Raw genomic sequence first — 16,579 nt, 5'->3', positions numbered from 1 at the left:
TGGGCACACTGGAATCTCCTCCACACTTGGAGCTGCTAGGAAAGCATTTCTGATTGAAATACAGGGTGGGGAGTGGGGAGTGAAACACAACAGGAAAGGAGATACTGTGCTATGGTAGGCCCCTGTGTTGCTCCAAAAGGAAACCCTGTTAAGAGTCATTTTTTCACCTAAGTACATACGAGTACCAAAAGACACAGAACTTCAATATTCGCCGAAAGCAAGCATTTCCTCCTTAAGAGAAGCCCGCATCTGATACACTTCGATCCTCTGTCCCAAGCGTGGTCCCAAGCAGTGGCATGTCCACCTTACAAAACCAGCGACATGCGAGGCGATGCCGCAGCCACGGGGACCCAAGCCACAGGGTACCAAGCAGACCCACGTCGTGGGGACCCAAGCCACAAGGTACCAAGGACACCCACGTCGTGGGCTCCCAGGGACAGCCACATCGCGCGGCGCCAAGGGGACCCCCACCACAGGGTCCCGAACAGCCCCACGCCGCGGGGTCCGGAGGAGACGGACGCCTCCCCGCTCCCGGCAGAAGCGAAGCCGGAGGGGCCGGGAGTCTGCAGCCGTCCGTGCCGTGCCGTGCCGGGCCGGGCCACGGCCGGGGCCGGGCGCCCGCCCGGGCTGCCGCCCCAAAGAGGGGGCCGGGGGCACGGCGGCTGCGCCCGCTGCGGAGGAGGGAGTGCGCGCCGACACCCCGTTGAGGAAGTGGCCGCGGCTGCGAGAGAAAACGAGGAAGCGGCGGCACCCGCGGCGGTAAGCGCGGGTCCAGACCCGCTCCCGGCCGTACCCCGACGCGGCGCGGCACGGCACGGCTCGGCTCGGCGGAGCCGCCCGCCCGAGGGCTGCCTCCCTGACGGCTCTCTCCCGGCGGCGGCGGCAGCGGCAGCGGCAGGAGGCGCCGGGCGGCGAGAGAAGGGGGCGGCACGGGGCCGAGCGACCCCCGGGGAGCGGTGAGTAGCTTCGCCGGGCCGCCGGCATCGGGACCCCGCCGGCGGCTCGCCCGCCGCCGCCGCCCCTTCCTTCCTTCTCCGCCGAGGCCGAGGCCGGGGCCGGGGCCGGGGCCGGGGCCGGGTGGGGCGGGCGGCGCCGCTGCCGGCTCCCGCGGGGTCCGCGGGTGTCGGGCAGTTTGGGGCGGGCGGGGGGCACCGTCCGGCCCCGCGGGGTGAGTGGCGATGCGCGCCGGAGGGAAGCGTAAGGGGCGCCGGGAAGCGGGAGCGTCCCGAGGAGCGGCAGAGGGCAGGCGGCACTCCCGTCGGGGAGGGAAGGGAGGGAGGGAAGGGGGGAGCGGCCGGCCGAAAGCGCACCAGCCTGAAAGCAAGCGTGAAACCTTCCTGTATTACAGTGTTTCTGAAAATAAGTACCGCTAGCCCAGCGTTTGAGGAACTTAAATCTAGAACTTAAATTAAAGGGGGGAAAAAAAATATTCATTTTATCTTGATACGTTATTGTGGTGGTAGGTTTTAAACAGAACAAAGCGTACACAGAAGTAGGGCTTCTGTCTGACGGGTGCACAGTATGTCAAAGATTTGATGCCTGACAAAATGTCTTTACAAGTATGTTTCTTTCTTATCAAACTTCCCTATTTTGTTTCCAAAAAAGCAAATGTAGTCTGTTACTAAAAGCGCTGACTGGAGTCGTTGCTCTTCATTTCATGTGTTCGACAGCATTATTCAGTTTTCTTCTTTAGCGCAAACTTTGTGTTGTAGTTGGTTAGATGTGCTTGAAGTGGTGTTATTTTGGACAAAGATAAGCAATACTTTTGTTAGGTGACACTGACTCCAGCGGAAGAGTGGCAAGTGGAGTCCCAGTCTGGCCAAATTACATCATATATTGTAAAGTACTTCCATTTTAAAACAAAATTATTCCTTTTAAGGGAATTAACTGCTCTTTTTTTTTTTTTTTTTAATGTTCTTTTCTGTTAGGCTTCTTTCATGCTTTTTTTTATCCATAGAAGCTTAGATCTCCTGAGCCCTTGGGTGGAATCTGTGGCCTAATCCCCGGGCACAGCCATCCGGTACAGAGCTAGTATCAGCATGCAAAGCTGTGTATTTTTACGGACTTGGAGGCCATAAACTGTAGCAGTGTAGAGTACATCGAGGCAGTTCACTTAGAGGAACTGTGACTTCTTTTTTTTCATCCCTTTGTTGAGCACTGACTGATAAACAGACAACTAAGGAAGTTTGAATGTTCTTTATATTCTGACAGTTATTCTGTGGGGGAGAAAGATTATAGTGTGGTAAAGACAAAATAATTTGAACTTCCAAAGGGTTTGGAATCAGACACGATGCTCAAAAATGGCTGAAATAGATAAAAGTAAATAATTGCTTCAGTTTTCACATTCACTTGAAATAACTGCAAAACCCCAAGAGAAATATGGTTGAAGTGTTCTGGTTTTGCTTCTGTTAAAAAATATTAACACTCTGTCAAAGCAAAGGTGAACTGTGCAGTTCTCCTGTTTTCACGGTGTTGTGATTCTGATACAAGAGATACTGATTCTGATACAAGAGATACTGATTCTGTGATTCTGATACAAGAATTTGATCTGAAGTCGCAGGAAGACAAAAACTGAACTTTATTTTTAGAAGCAGTTAGCGGGTTATGTTGAGCACAAAATAACAGTTTAGAAGACTGATGGTAAAATTATAAGCTGGACTTAAGCACCTTTGAAGATACTGATGACAAAACCAAATGATGTAGGGGCATTTCCTTAGTCTCCCATCCTTTCTTTTGGATCTGTCATGCCAGAGGCACTGGAAGTGGGAGAAGCCCCTTCCGAAATGTGTGTTGTGTTCAGAGGTCATGGTCTCACAATCATAATTATTTTTTGCAAATTACACTTCTTTTTCCCTTCCTAATGCTTTTCCAATGTGCAGTATTTAGCAGAAAACAATAAGTCTGTTGTCACTGTTGGTTTGAATATCATGACTTCCACTGAAGATACTAGGTAGTGTCATCCTTCTTCCAGCTTTATAGACTGTTGGATCAGTGCCTTGAGATCTGCTGTGTGGACATTAGACAGGCTGTGCCGGAGTCTGCTTTCAGTTGCATGTGTTTAGCTCCAGAATAACACAGCTGAAAAGGGGAACTTGTCTGGTTTTATATCCGAGTTACAAGGAATACAACACTTACCTACGAATGTAATAGTTACAGAAAGATCGTTCCAATGAACTATTTAATATTACTTCTTTTTTACTTAAAGGTAAACACGTGCTTAAGTGAGCTACTCCACTGGGGTGAGAGTACTTGTAGCATTCAAGGTGCCTGTTTAAAAGCTGAAGATGATCTTGCAGGCATTTGAGAGTGTGAGTAGTAAGGTTCAGTCATAAGAATGAAGACCTCACCTTGCAAGGATGTGCAGGATCAGCTTCTTAATTTCTAGTTTAAGAAAAAAATAGCATTTTATTACAGAGAAACAGTTTCATAATCCAATTTAACAGTAGTTTTGCTTGCATCTGACAAAAGAAGAAAATGTTGGGGGAGGATGTGGTGGTAGCTCACTTTATGTCTCAGCTGACATTTCTAGAAACGCTTTTACAAAGAAACATTCCTAATATTTACATCACTTTTACAGAGAAACATTATTAATTTCAGCAGTTTAATTTAAGCCCATTGATGACCCTTTTGAGAAAAAGAAGCCCTGGGCTTTGCAGGATCATTCCTTATTCTTGTAAATGTAGAGGACAGCACAACACACAATTACTAATATTTATTTGGGGCATAGTAAAAATAATTTGATCACAAAGTTGTTGGTTAATATTTGCATTTTCCTCCTTTAATTTAAGGTTTCAGCAATAAGGTTACATAGTTGATGTTGTCTAGCTTTTATTTTCATGACACAGGGTAATGTGAAGGCATGCAATTAAGCAGAAGAAAACCTTTTGCCACTGACTTCTGCATTGCTTGTCAAGGTGATGGGGAAACATCAGTACTGCAAGTGCAAAAAGTGTGAAGGAGCCTGTATGCTCCTGCATCAAAATAAGTTATTCCAGGATTTGCTGTAGGAAAGGGTAATTGATAAATATTCATAATGTTTGACACAAAATATCACCTGCCTCAAAGAAATAAAATTATGTACTTTGTCTTTACATTCCAAAGTTAAAATTAGGTCATAACTTCCTGTCCCTGTACAATGACTAAATGCCACTTCTTTAAATGTTATTGTTGTTGTAAAAAGGAAAGAAAGGGGGGAAATATTTTTGAGAGTCGCAGGGATCCAAATGTTCTAAGGAGACTTCAGTATATGCAAAATGCCGCAAGCCTTCCCCTTCTACCAGGTACCAGAGCAACTAATAAAAAATTAACAAGTATTAGAACCTAAATAACCAATGTACAGGAGTGTGATAGAGAAAGTTTGTGCGGTTTCACTACCACTCCGTTTGTAACTAGCTGACGTTGGAATGTATTAGTTTGACCAGCTAGGACTACCCTGTCCTTTCTCCATCTTTGTCCTAATTTGCTTTTGGACAATGTTCTTCCAAACAGATAGATATGGGATGCCAGGTGTCCTAAATGGACAAGTCCAACAGTATGTCCAACAACTTCTCTTCCTTTCAAAATGCAAGGAGGCAACGCAAGGAATCTTTCAGCACTGACACTGAGTAGAGGTAAGATGTGAGGTGCTAAAAGCGTTTGTAAAGAAGTAGGACTTGTGGCACTGTAGTATGCAAATCCAGCTATGGAAATCCATGAGGCAACTCCTAGGCTGGGAATGGAATTGAAATTGGCAGGAATCACAACTGTGGTTGGAGCTAGGCAGGAACACAGGCAGGAAGTGTTAGAGTAGAATATGTATCAAGGAAATGGGCATCCAATTGCCTGATTATTTTAACATCATAAAGTAAAAAAAAAAGGGGATGCTTTTTTTATAAATACTTAAAAATCCTTATCTTAAGCAACAGATTCAGTAAAATTAGTAAAAGGACCAGGGGTCATCATCAAATACATCAGCCACAGCCTACCTGTACCCTCTTGGATAGTCTCCCTCATTTTTTTTTTTTTTCCCTGTTTGAATAAAATAATGAAGTAAGTGAGAAAATAAAAGGAAAAAGCACAAAACTTTTGAGACCACAGCCTCTAGAACATGTTGGAGCCAGTGTATTGTCTCTTAACTAAAGCCAGCGTGACTGAGAGCATCTGTGGGATGCTAGAGCTACAGTGCTAAAATGCGTGCCGCTGCTGACCACTGAGTGTGTAGTTCTGCTTTTAAAAATTCTACTGCCAATTTCAAAGTAAGTTGAAGTTTAAGTAAGGATTATTTTTGTAAATCAGATAACGGTATTAGCTATCTTTTGAATCAGTGCACCATCTTGCAAGTTTCTGAGAATGATGACTTATTTAAAATGAGTATCAAGAGGAAGAGTGCTGCTCTGAACAGTTCTGGTCATGCATGCAGCAGGACACCCCAGAATCAAAGTGGGCATTGAGGGAGGCTTTGGGTAACTATTCTGTCCTCAGTTATCATGTGCAGTTGGTAAATCTCATGCTGCCTCAGGTGAGCTGCACCACTCTGTGACAGTCTTCATCTAGTGGACGTAACAAAGATCTGGTACGTAGGTACTCCTATGCACAGAAGCGCAGGAAAAGATCCAGTAAGGGAGGAGTGAACTCAAACCCACTGAAGCCTGCTTTCTGCAAAGGTTGCAGAGCTGTGTTCGCTTAGAAGCAGTGGTGTGTTGAGGGAGTGCTGTTGCTAGTGTGAAATCCTGTAGCCTCTGACTCCCAAGGGACAAGTTTCGTCAAATGGAGGCAGCTTTTTGGTATCCTGGTGTAGCAACTGACTGTAGCGACAATTACCAGGGGACCATTTAGCAATGTAACCATTGATGCTGTGCAGAGAATTGCACAACATGAGAAAAGAAACCTAATTATGAGCCATTTTTTTCCAGCCTGGCAGTTTGTCGTGCACAAGCTAGGGAAATACTGCCTGTTGGCCCAGAACGCGCTGAGGCCAGGTGCATCCTCTCTCTGCCCAGACTGATAAACGGGCCTTGTCAAGAGTATTTCACTGGTCCAGGTGTTGCAAATAGGCTTCCTCCACGGGAGGGGAGGAGAAGGCTCGTCCCTCTCTCTGTGTAGCGTTTCTGGAACATTTTCACGTTTTACATGAAAGGTGAGGTTACAGTTAATCCAAGTGGTCATTTGCTTTCTAAAAGGGATTCCTACCTGCTAAGAGACTGTTTGATCTACTCTTTATAGCAATGAGTAGTAAGCTTTAGCTGTGCTGCTTGTTCTGAGGATATAGGGTGGTATGGGGAGAGGACACAGTCTTTTCTGGACTGCTCATCCACTGATAGGCTAATTGATATGAGGAGCTTTTTTGCTATGCAGTCTGCCTTTCTGATGTATGTGTCCTCACAAAAGTTAGTCAGGAAGAGCTGGCTCCTTTGCTGGAGGATACTATTTTTGGACACAAGCCTTCCTTTGATCTGGCTCGTAATTAAAAACTATTACATAGATTTTAAGAAACTGATCCTTGATGTTGGTAGTCTGGCTGTGTGAGCTAGTATCACATCTTCCTTTAAAAAAAAACGAAACAAAACAAAAAAACCCTTGTCCTTTCTTCGTTACCACTGTGGGTGTGAACTCTTTCTGAGTGTAATTGCCAGCAAGAGATGAGCCATTGTCAGTTACAGTGCCTCTATAGCAGAACATTAACCTTGCTATACCCTCCTACCAGGAGCTTTTCAAAGAATAAAGTAACATGGCACAGTTTTTATAGGCTCTAGAAAGTGGCACTGAGAAGTCTAGATCAGTTTTGTAGAAACTTGCCCATTGTAGGAGTATGAAAAGCAAGTTATTTTTGTTCCTGCAATAATTTCTCTACTTTATATAAAGCAGGATACCGCAGACTGTTTCGGACAACAGGTAACCTTGGTCTGAAAGAGGAACCTTCCTAATTTTGCCACTCTAACTCACAATGAAGCCAGTCCATTGAGGCATGTGTTCAGCAACAGGTTTTAGCGATCCTAGAGATAGAGCAACATATTTCAGATAAATTAATAAAGTATAATGGGATCCAAATGTTCTTGGTTTGTTGTTGACCTAACAATACACGATTGCTAATATTTGTGGCTAAGAAACTGAGATCGTTATCTACATTTGCAGCCTCTAGACCGGGAACTAAGTAGAGACAGACAAAGCTGCACGAAGAGGGGGAGTTCATACCCTCATAATAGCTTTGGAAATGTCAGCCTGTGACAACTAAACAATGAGTGAAAAAATAATTGAAGATACTTACTGGAACCAAAAAGCAAACATATCTTTTGGGTCTGTCCACTAGTAAAACCAGAGTGGTGTTTATCCCAAATTTTGAAGGAAACATGTGATGTTTTGTTTTAGTCCTATGACAGCTTTCAAACTTCAAGGCTTCTGTAGCAATGTTCAGTTTCTGCTGGAATATCTTTTATTTTCAAGATGGAACCATTACTTTTCTTCTATCTTCTGTTTGATAGTAGTGACTTACTTCTGGAACTGATGATGCTTTAGTTCTGAGAGGTGTCTTGTTTATCAGAGATTTTGCTAAAACTACCACAAGGAATGAAAAACAAAGTTATGGATTGTGCATCTATCCACACTTGGGCCCTGATCCTTCTGAATGAAGCCAGTCTTTCTCAATTCTCATAATAATAAAAATCCACAGTATCACCAGCTCTGTGCTCAGAGCTGCAGTTTTCTCTTTTTGTGCGTGTTTGGCAATTGGGCAGATATCCAGGTTTTGTCTTCCTGGAAAATGAGGAAAATTTTGGTTCAACTTTGGTGTTGGTAGTACATTCTGGTAGATCTGCTTCTTCTGGCAACTTCTTTCTGAGTTGTGCAAAACAATTGACAGTAGCAGACCTTGAAAAAAGATTTTGGAGTAATTTTTTTGTGAATGTTTAGTTATAGTTTGACGTGTCTTGGTTTTACTGTGCTGTCTTGTCCCTAACAGTTTTGTCATAGCTGTCTCTGTAAAAAGTCTTCTGTAAAAATAAGAATATATTCCACCTGAAAACAGGCTATGCTGACATGCTTAATGCCACTGTAGCTTTGAACCTGAAAATATCCAGGCCATTGGGTAGGCAGTTCCATCTATTTTAACTGGATCTCCTTGCATGTAGGCTGATAATATTTTTGTTTTGCTCTTCACACATTTTCACTGACTTTATAAGTTCATTTCACAGGTCTCTGTGTGCAGCCATAGTAGCCTCTGCGGTACATAAAGGAGTTTTACTTTTTACTGTATTTCTGGAAAGGCACTAAACTTGAAACAAAACCAGAGAGGAGCTTTATATATTATGTAACTCAGCTCAGTAGTTCCTGAGGTATTCAGAGGTAGTTTTGGGCTCCATGAGAACGACTTTTGTAACTGCATCCCAACCTAGGGTTTTTTTTTGTCAGCATTGGGAAGAAACAGTTACCCTTGTACTCTTCCATAGTCACTGCAGAGCCCACAGCTGGTGTTGATGAAGGTCTGTCTGTGCCCAAAGAAGTTTGTTCACGCCTTGTCACAGTGGGGAATAAAAGAGACTAGAGAAAGGTCTGCCTGGAGTATCTTGAATGCTTTCCTTCTGAGGTTAGCTCATCCCCAGCAGTTCCACTTTTTGTATGGTCATTTAATGGGTACCGATCACAGCAAAGGGCTTTGCCCAAAAGGGAGCAGGCTTTCATACAAACGATGGCATCTGTTTTAAGGCAGAAATGCTTGTTTTGACAAGAGACATCTTTAGCCAGAGGCAATGGTTGCATTTGTGACAGTGTAAGAGTTCCCTGGAAAAGGAGACAAGGGAATGACTAGTAGAGCATGCCGAGGATGTGGAAGGAAGTGTTCATATTTTTGTGTTGGTGGGGTTTTTTTCTTTTTCTGAAGCGGGGGGGGACTTTTTTTGTTTGTTTGTTTTCTGTTTTTCTTCAATACCTCTGAAAATCATAGAGTTTCTACTGCCAGGGAAAGAATAATTCTAATCCATAAAAGCCTGGCTTTTTTTTTTTTTTTCAGTAGCATTCTGAGCTTTTTAAAAGATCAAAGCAGAAAAACCTTTTTAGAGGAAAACTATGACATGTGAAAAGGTTACCAAAAACAGGAGAGTCCCAAAAGGAAGGTGATGTGGAAAAGAGACACTAGATTCCTAGCATCAGTGAAGAGGTTTTTTTTAGTGATCATTGCTCTTCCATGACCTCAGTACAGAAGCTTTTATAGGAAACCCCTGAATAACATACAAACGCTGTGGTGCATTTTCTAAGCATTGGTTTGCCTTATAATAGGGCAGTAATAGTGTTGCTAAGTCAAGTAGTATTTCCTTAGGAAACTTTTCAATAGCTAGAGTGCCTGGAGTAGTCTGATGGTATCAGAATGTCAGATGCAATTTAGAATAAATGAAGGCATTTCTGGGATGTTTCAGTGGAGATAAAAACATATATCTAACTGTACGCAGTATAGATAAAAATGACTCTGGAAAGCAAATCCAAAGAAAAATGTTTCTAAAATCACAATTTTTTGAAGCTAATAATAATTTTAGGTGCGTTTGTGATTTTTTTCTGTTCTTTGAATGAATAACTCTTTTATACAAGAGGGGAGATAAATGGTGTTTTCTCTAAACCTCGTAGATGAAGCACTAATACCACCTGTTCAGCAGGCAGGTTTTGTTCTAATGTGGTCAAAATGCTGAGGATTTACATGAACAAGGGCATTGTTTTCTCTTAAGCTGAGAAAGGTCCTAGCAGGGCCACTAACTTTCAGAATCATGAGGACACACAAAACCTGCCACAGACTGGACAATCCTACAAGTGACTGATGGTGCAGAAAAGCTTTCTGGGCTCAAAGCTACATTTCCTATTTGTTCCCAAACAGACTTTAATTAAGCTACAGTTCTGTAAAAGAATACATCTCAGCATTTAAAAACCCTAGCAGGAACACTGTAGTTATCCTAAAAGCATTGCAAGAAATCAGAAATATCTGAAAGAATGAAAATGCTTCTGAAACTGAACTGCTCTAAAGTAAAATACAGAACGTGGCACCCAAGACAGGTATGTCTGATAGAAGTGCTAGGGAGAGAGACCAATGTTGAAGAAGTAGTAAAAGTGAAATTTGCTTAAAAACTAACAGGTATGCTTTGTGTGTCTGTCAGCATTGCCCAGGAGTGTGTGTGGAACAACAGGAAAGCCTTTGGAGATGAAAGAAGGGATGTTTTAGATTCTGAAGTGCAGGGGAAAAAGCAGTGCAGCATAATGCTTAGATCGTCAGTAAACGGATGCAGAGATTGGAGATGGGCATTTGATTGCATGAGGAATACTTCTCATGGAGAAGGTGGAGAAAACACATGGAGAAGGGGGCCCAAGCATGAGTGGTGGAAAGGTTGCTGTAGGCTGTAAGCTGGTTAGAGGCACAGTGGGTGGAAGCTGAGACATGCTGCCTTAGGTATCAGTACACAGCCGGGGCACTTCCCTGAGGAAGATCAGCATACTGGAAGAAACACGTTAGTGATCCCACGTATATCACTTTTCCCTTTGAGACAGTACTACACACATCTCTTTCAGTATGATGAATGGGACATTGTTTGGAGATGTCACTGTTGACAAAAATTGTAAAAATGATCAGTGTTACCAGTTGAATTAAGTAAGATTTCAGATTTTTTTCAGTAGGTCAGAAAGTTCACCCTAGTGTCCTGATCAAACTCTGGTTTGTTTGAATGACTTGAGAAAATGGTATTCTGCTTCATTTCCTTCCCTAACAACTTAGTTTTAAACGTTTACTGTGTTCTTGCTTTATTTCTGCATAATTTTCTCATAAAAATTCCTCTCCTAAGGTCTGGATAGAAATTAAATCTTCATCTTTATGCAGGAAGGTAAAGAAGACATTTAAAGGTAATTTGATGAATCAAATTAAGACCACCATTCAGATGCCTAGACAGACTAGAAGGTGATTTTAAAGGTGAAGAAATGAGAATAGAACAATTGTTTAAATCCATCTTATTTGTTAAAATACTATAAAAATGTAAATATCTGCTTTAAATGTGAGGCAGTAACAATGGATTTATAATACTTTGATGGTAATTACGTCAGAATTTACATCAGTTTGGAGTATACCATTAAGATTATACTAAACCCTGAAAGTACCAAAATATTTAATATACTATGTGAAGTCATCATCAAATACATATTCCTAATTCCAAGGAATTCTTAATTCCTTTCAGCTTTTAGGTGTGTTGCATAAGGTGGAAATGTAGAAAAGAATCTCAGAATGAAAAATTGTAGTGCTGTTCACAGAGGCACACATCTTGATTCCAAGAATCCTAATTAAACAATTTTAGAAAAAAATGCATATTCACATTGTTGTAATATTATTTTTTTAATGTGTACGACCAGAGAACTGTTGAAGTTACACAATGGGGACTTAAAATGTCACTGTGTGCTAGAACAAATCGTTTCAGTCAGCATATTTTCATCATTCTGTGCTTTCTAGTGAGCCTTTCTTATGTCTTTTGCATGCAAAAGATCTTGCTTTGAACTTTACTTCTTTATTTTCATACATTGTTCACAAAATACTACTTTGAAAAACAAGGGAAGGGGAAAAAATAACTGTTGAAATAAAGAGCTTATTTGGAACACTTTTTCACCACTACATGGCTTTTGATCTTTTGTCACACTTCAGTCCTTTTACTCATTAAATAGTTGGATAGGTAAACTAATCAATCAGCTGTCCCTAAGTCTCCTTCCATGTTCCTGTTTGGTCTTTGTAGAAAGATTCATACTCCTATTTATAATTTTTTATGTTAGGGTGGAGATCAGTACCTCAGTAACACTACCCTCACTGCTATGCAAACCTTTCAATAAAACAATTATTCTACATTTATCCTTGTCTAAATATAAGAGATGAAAGAGAAGCAAGCTAAAGGTAGCAGTATGGTCAGCAGAGATTCTTCTAACACTTTCCAGGTGAGTTTTCCTGAGTTTTGCTCCTCTGTTTTGTAAGAATGTTCCATTTCCCTACATGCATGAAATGTGTGAGATCCTAAACTCTTGTGTTATGTCTGGAGTACTCACTGTCTGCAATGTTGATGAGGAAGCTGCCTGAGGGGAAGTGGGTACCTAATTTTCCTATGTATTTGCATAATATTTTTTTTCTCTCATGTAAGGTAACCATGATATTTGCTTGCATTTGTAGCTTCCTTAAAAGTAAAATTTAATGGCTATGGGGAGAGTTGCACTTTAGACCCCCTTTTACCGTAACGCTCAAGTGCATCTCTCAGGTAACCAGCCACACTTCCTTCAGCCTTCTCAAGGGTAAAGCCCTTTGGGGACTTAATCTCCATTCTACAGCCTCACATTTGTAACTGTGCTGACTTGACAATCTCAGCATTATTTGCCCCTGGAGGAATTTGGAGGAGGAGAAAAGTATGAATCCAAATACGTTTTCTTCTACTCTATTACTGGTCATAGAAAGGTGTTAAACTCCCAAAAGGAAGGCAAGATTTTGAAAGTCCAACCAGAGAACAGCCATCCTAAACTCAAAAATTCTGCCAAAACAGATAAGAAGTTTTTAACCATTATCTAATGTTTTGTGTGTATATTTGGCTCCTTGCATGTCCATGGGACACTATATCAGTCCAAACATTTCCTAACGTTGCTATACACTGAATAGTCTTCATATATTAGACATGGTGGAGAAACCTTGGGTGAAATCCGTCATCATTAACATGTTTTGCAAAAGTAAATCAGCCATTATTGTCTGAAACAATTACAAATAAATCGCTTGTGAAATCTAAGAGATCATAAGGAACCTGCTGCTGTTCTTTCAGTGATAACTGAGAAATCTTCTCCATATTTTATAAACTGTTAATAGCTGGCCTTATTTATTTGAGCTTTGAACTTCTCCATTTTACATTCTGAAGAATTAAGAGATAGTCCCTCATCACTGCCACTGCCATTTCATCTAAATTGCAACCAGTGGATTTTTTTTTCCCTCTCTATTTTAGGAATTATAAACGGGTAAAAAGGAACAACATTTTTAAATGTACCCATCATAGGAAGGCATTAGGTGTAGTGTAGAAACATCCTTTTAAAAAAGTGAAGAAAATATTTTTTTTCCTTGATCTTTAGCCAACATCTTGACTAAAAACTCATGGAATTATGAGAAAATAAAATCAGATGTGAGAGTTGTTCTGACTGATCCGTGAAATACAGATTTCTGTAGAAGCAAATTTTCATAAATTCAGACTACTAAATTTGTCCCATTCCATGTAAAACTTTAAGTTGAAGTAGCAAAGTGAGAGCAGTCAGCAGCCGAAACCATGCAGTGCTTACCCAGCTAGCATAGACCAATATTGAGCATTGGCAGTGGAATTTTCTAGTATTCCTCCCAAAATATTGCCTTGATATCTTTCATAATTTAATTATAAACTTTTAATTTATATTTTACAGGAGTAGCATATGGTAATTTTATGTATGACATATAGTGACATATATTTTCATTAAGGAGGTCACTGATGGGCTGTAGCCTTGCCTTTTTGTGAGAAGTGATAATACTCAAGAAAAAGCTTGAAGTTTTATCTATATTTGTTGCCTGTTTAGTTTTGTACATAAATATTTGCTCTCTGTGGAAGGCTGAACAGTTTTAGTTTGACTTTTGTAGGGAGTGGAAGGGTTAAGTCACCGGTGTATGAGCTGGCTTAGTTCACGGACTTTCAGATCTGTGTGAACTCAAACTCCAAATGAGTCTTCAACAAATGTCAGTGAAATGGAGCAGTTTGTAGTGAACACTGTATCTCAAGATCATCATAAAACAAAAGCCTCTTACTGGTTATTTTAAAGACAATAGAACATTTGCCTGTACTCTAGGTCTTGGAAATAGGTATGCAGTATGCCTGCGAATTTCTGTCCTCTTGGGTACCATTAAACAGATGCCTGAAGAAGCCAGGTGAAGGGAGGAATCCAGAGATGCCACTTACATTGTTCTCATTATGATGAGATGTGAATAATTTAGGGCATAGGCAGTATGACTAAACATACAAAGTGTTCCTTTTTCTCTCACATTTTGGCCCAAGTGAGAAGCACATAGAACACGTTGATAGGCTTCTAGGAGCTGGTGTGACTGTACTTGTATTTATTTGTTTGTTGTCGTTTGGAAGGTTGTTTTGTAGGTATGATAAGCAAAGTCAAAGAAACCAGTCTTGCACCTGGAACAGCCCTTTTTACTGCTCTTTCATTCGAGCAGTAAAAGTCAGTTAGTCAAAGCTTCTATCAGGAAAATTTTAATCTCCTTATAGAGGCATCTTTTATGTCAGAAGTGTGTTATTGCCCACAGTCTTCATCTCAGAATTATAAGAAGTCTTTATGATGCCCTTAGCTCAGAGCATCCAGCACCTTAAAGAGGAGATGTATTTTAATGTTTTGTTGTGACTGAAGTTTACCAGAGAATGATGAATTCTTGAACGAATGTTCTGGGCAATTCTGGGATATCATAGGCAATTTGGTCCTGCAACTATGCAAGTTGCTGCAGCGAAGTCATTATCTGTGCTGGAATGAAATCTCTTCACAAACTGGAGATTGTGGAGCGTATCGCCCCTGCCTGCTGCTAACAGAGGTCATAGTGTCAATAAGGAATCCAAGATGTCTAAATACAGACCTATCAAAGACACCTACTTTTTACCACTCAAGACTCCACCATATCTACCATTTCTTAAAATATTTTTATCTGCCCCTCTGTGCCATTGTCCTCCTGGGGGCCAAAGTCTACTTTGGTGTTTGTGGTATTTCTTGTATTTGAGAGAATTCTGAATTTGCTGTGAAGTGCTAGATCACATTTCAACTATTTTTGCCTGGTTTTCTAAAGAAACTGGTTTATGCAGTTGCCGTCCTGTCAGGCTCACCCTGATAGCTTTTTACTTTTGGCCTCATTTCTCAGAGGAGAGGGTCTCATGGACAGTCTGATCAATCATTTGTGGGAATAAATAAAGTGCCCAGAGGAGAACAAGCCTACACAATACCCCCATTGCATAAAAGCATGAGCTCAACATGTGCCCATTTTTCTAAGCCTGTAAACAGAAAAGACAAAGCTGCAGCATGCATTTCCCTGGTATCCCATAGTTAATGGATGAGGAGGAAGCTGCAGGTACTTCAGTTGGTGCTTGACATTTATTTTAATACTCACAAATACACTGAATTGTCAGCAGTGGAAAAACTTGGCATTACAGATTACACAAAAAGCAGACCACCAAAGAGAACTTGTGTCTGGGCAACTCATCCTGAAGAGTGTATAGTAAATACTGAAACTAATCTGAGGCTGAAAAATACTCTGAGGAGTAGCCTGATCTGAAACACATCAAAGTCAAAGTGAATTTTAATTTCAGTAGCCATTGCATCAGATCTTTTGTAGCCAGGAAATGAGTTTCCCCTCCCACCCCACCACCACCCCACTTTTATTTTACTAGCTCTTAATTTCATTCTAAAGTTCTTTACTCTTTTTAGACGTGAAGGACCTAACATTTTTTTAAGTCTGAAACTAAAGGTATGGAGAAAAGGAACTTCCATTAAATACTTCCATGAAAATAGATTCCCACAGATAAAGAGTGCGGTGGCATTTTTCTGTTTGAATTTTGTTCACTACAACATTACTGAGGTGTTTTGAAAAGGTACTGCGGTGCAGTACCATTCTTGGCATGATGATTGTATGGGATTATTTTGGCCTTTTCTCTAAATTAGCTGTACAGTGCTGATGAAGAGCCAGTGTGGATCATTCATCCATCCATGCATTCGATGTGTCTGTGTCCAAGCTGACCTCCTTACTGATACGTCAATGGAAACCTCCTGCAGTCTCAGGATTAACATTTGGCAGCTGTCCCCTCTGTGTCCCAGCTGCCTCTGCTGTTGAGGACCACAAAGATTCACACAGAATAGAAATTATAGCAATTGGGGTTTTGTTTTAATTGTGGTGGAACATGGCTTAAGCTCTTTCCTTACTGAAAACCTAGGAGCAAATCAGTTTTCTTCCATGCTTCCTGAAAGTGAGATTGAAGACATGGAGCCTGCCTTCAAGGAGCACTTTGCCAGAGGTGGGATGACGTATGTTCATCTAACCAACAGTATCTGTGGTGCAGAGTGAGTAAAAAAGAATGACATGGTGATATGGGTGTGTCTGAGGGAAACAAGTAAGCAGGAATGAAGGAAACAGGAACTAGAGCATTCAAAGCCTCCATATTCATAATGACTTTCAGATTAATAGAATCATAGACTCATAGAAACATTTAGGTTGGAAAAGACCCTTAAGATCATTGAGTCCAACCGTAAACCTAACACTACCAAGTCCACCATGAAACCACGTCCCTAAGCACATTGACATGTCTTTTAAATACCTCCGGGGATGGTGACTCAGCCACTTCCCTGGGCAGCTTGTTCCAGTGCTTGATAGCCCTTTGGTGAAGAAATTTTTCCTGTTATCCAATCTAAACCTCCCCTAGTGCAACTTGAGGCCATTTCCTCTCATCCTATCACACTTGAGAAGAGACTGATGCCGGCGCTGCCTGGGGCGGCTGGCTCATGCCGCCGTCCCTTGCGGCAGAGCTGCTCTCCGCCACGTCCTCCTCGGCACCCGACACTGTGT

The 16,579-nt window shown here is 41.4% G+C and overlaps 1 protein-coding gene across 4 annotated transcripts in view; it reads left to right on the top strand.

Annotated features, from left to right (window-relative positions):
- Window positions 1–621: 621 nt before the first annotated feature.
- SYK (spleen associated tyrosine kinase) overlaps window positions 622–16,579 on the top strand; it is a 55,668-nt gene continuing 39,710 nt past the window's right edge. The window contains exon 1 of one of the 4 annotated variants that reach the window (XM_030005437.2): window positions 622–759. The gene's annotated coding sequence lies outside the window, so the exon portion shown is untranslated. Of the gene's footprint in view, window positions 957–16,579 lie in introns of all 4 variants that reach the window. The other 3 variants (XM_030005436.2, XM_030005438.2, XM_041120955.1) reach the window with 3 other exon arrangements.

Source organism: Aquila chrysaetos, chromosome Z, assembly GCF_900496995.4.
Source record: "Aquila chrysaetos chrysaetos chromosome Z, bAquChr1.4, whole genome shotgun sequence".
Classification (NCBI taxonomy): Eukaryota; Metazoa; Chordata; class Aves; order Accipitriformes; family Accipitridae; genus Aquila; species Aquila chrysaetos.
Note: the sequence above shows the minus strand (reverse complement) of the source record. Positions and strands in the feature narration are given on the sequence as shown.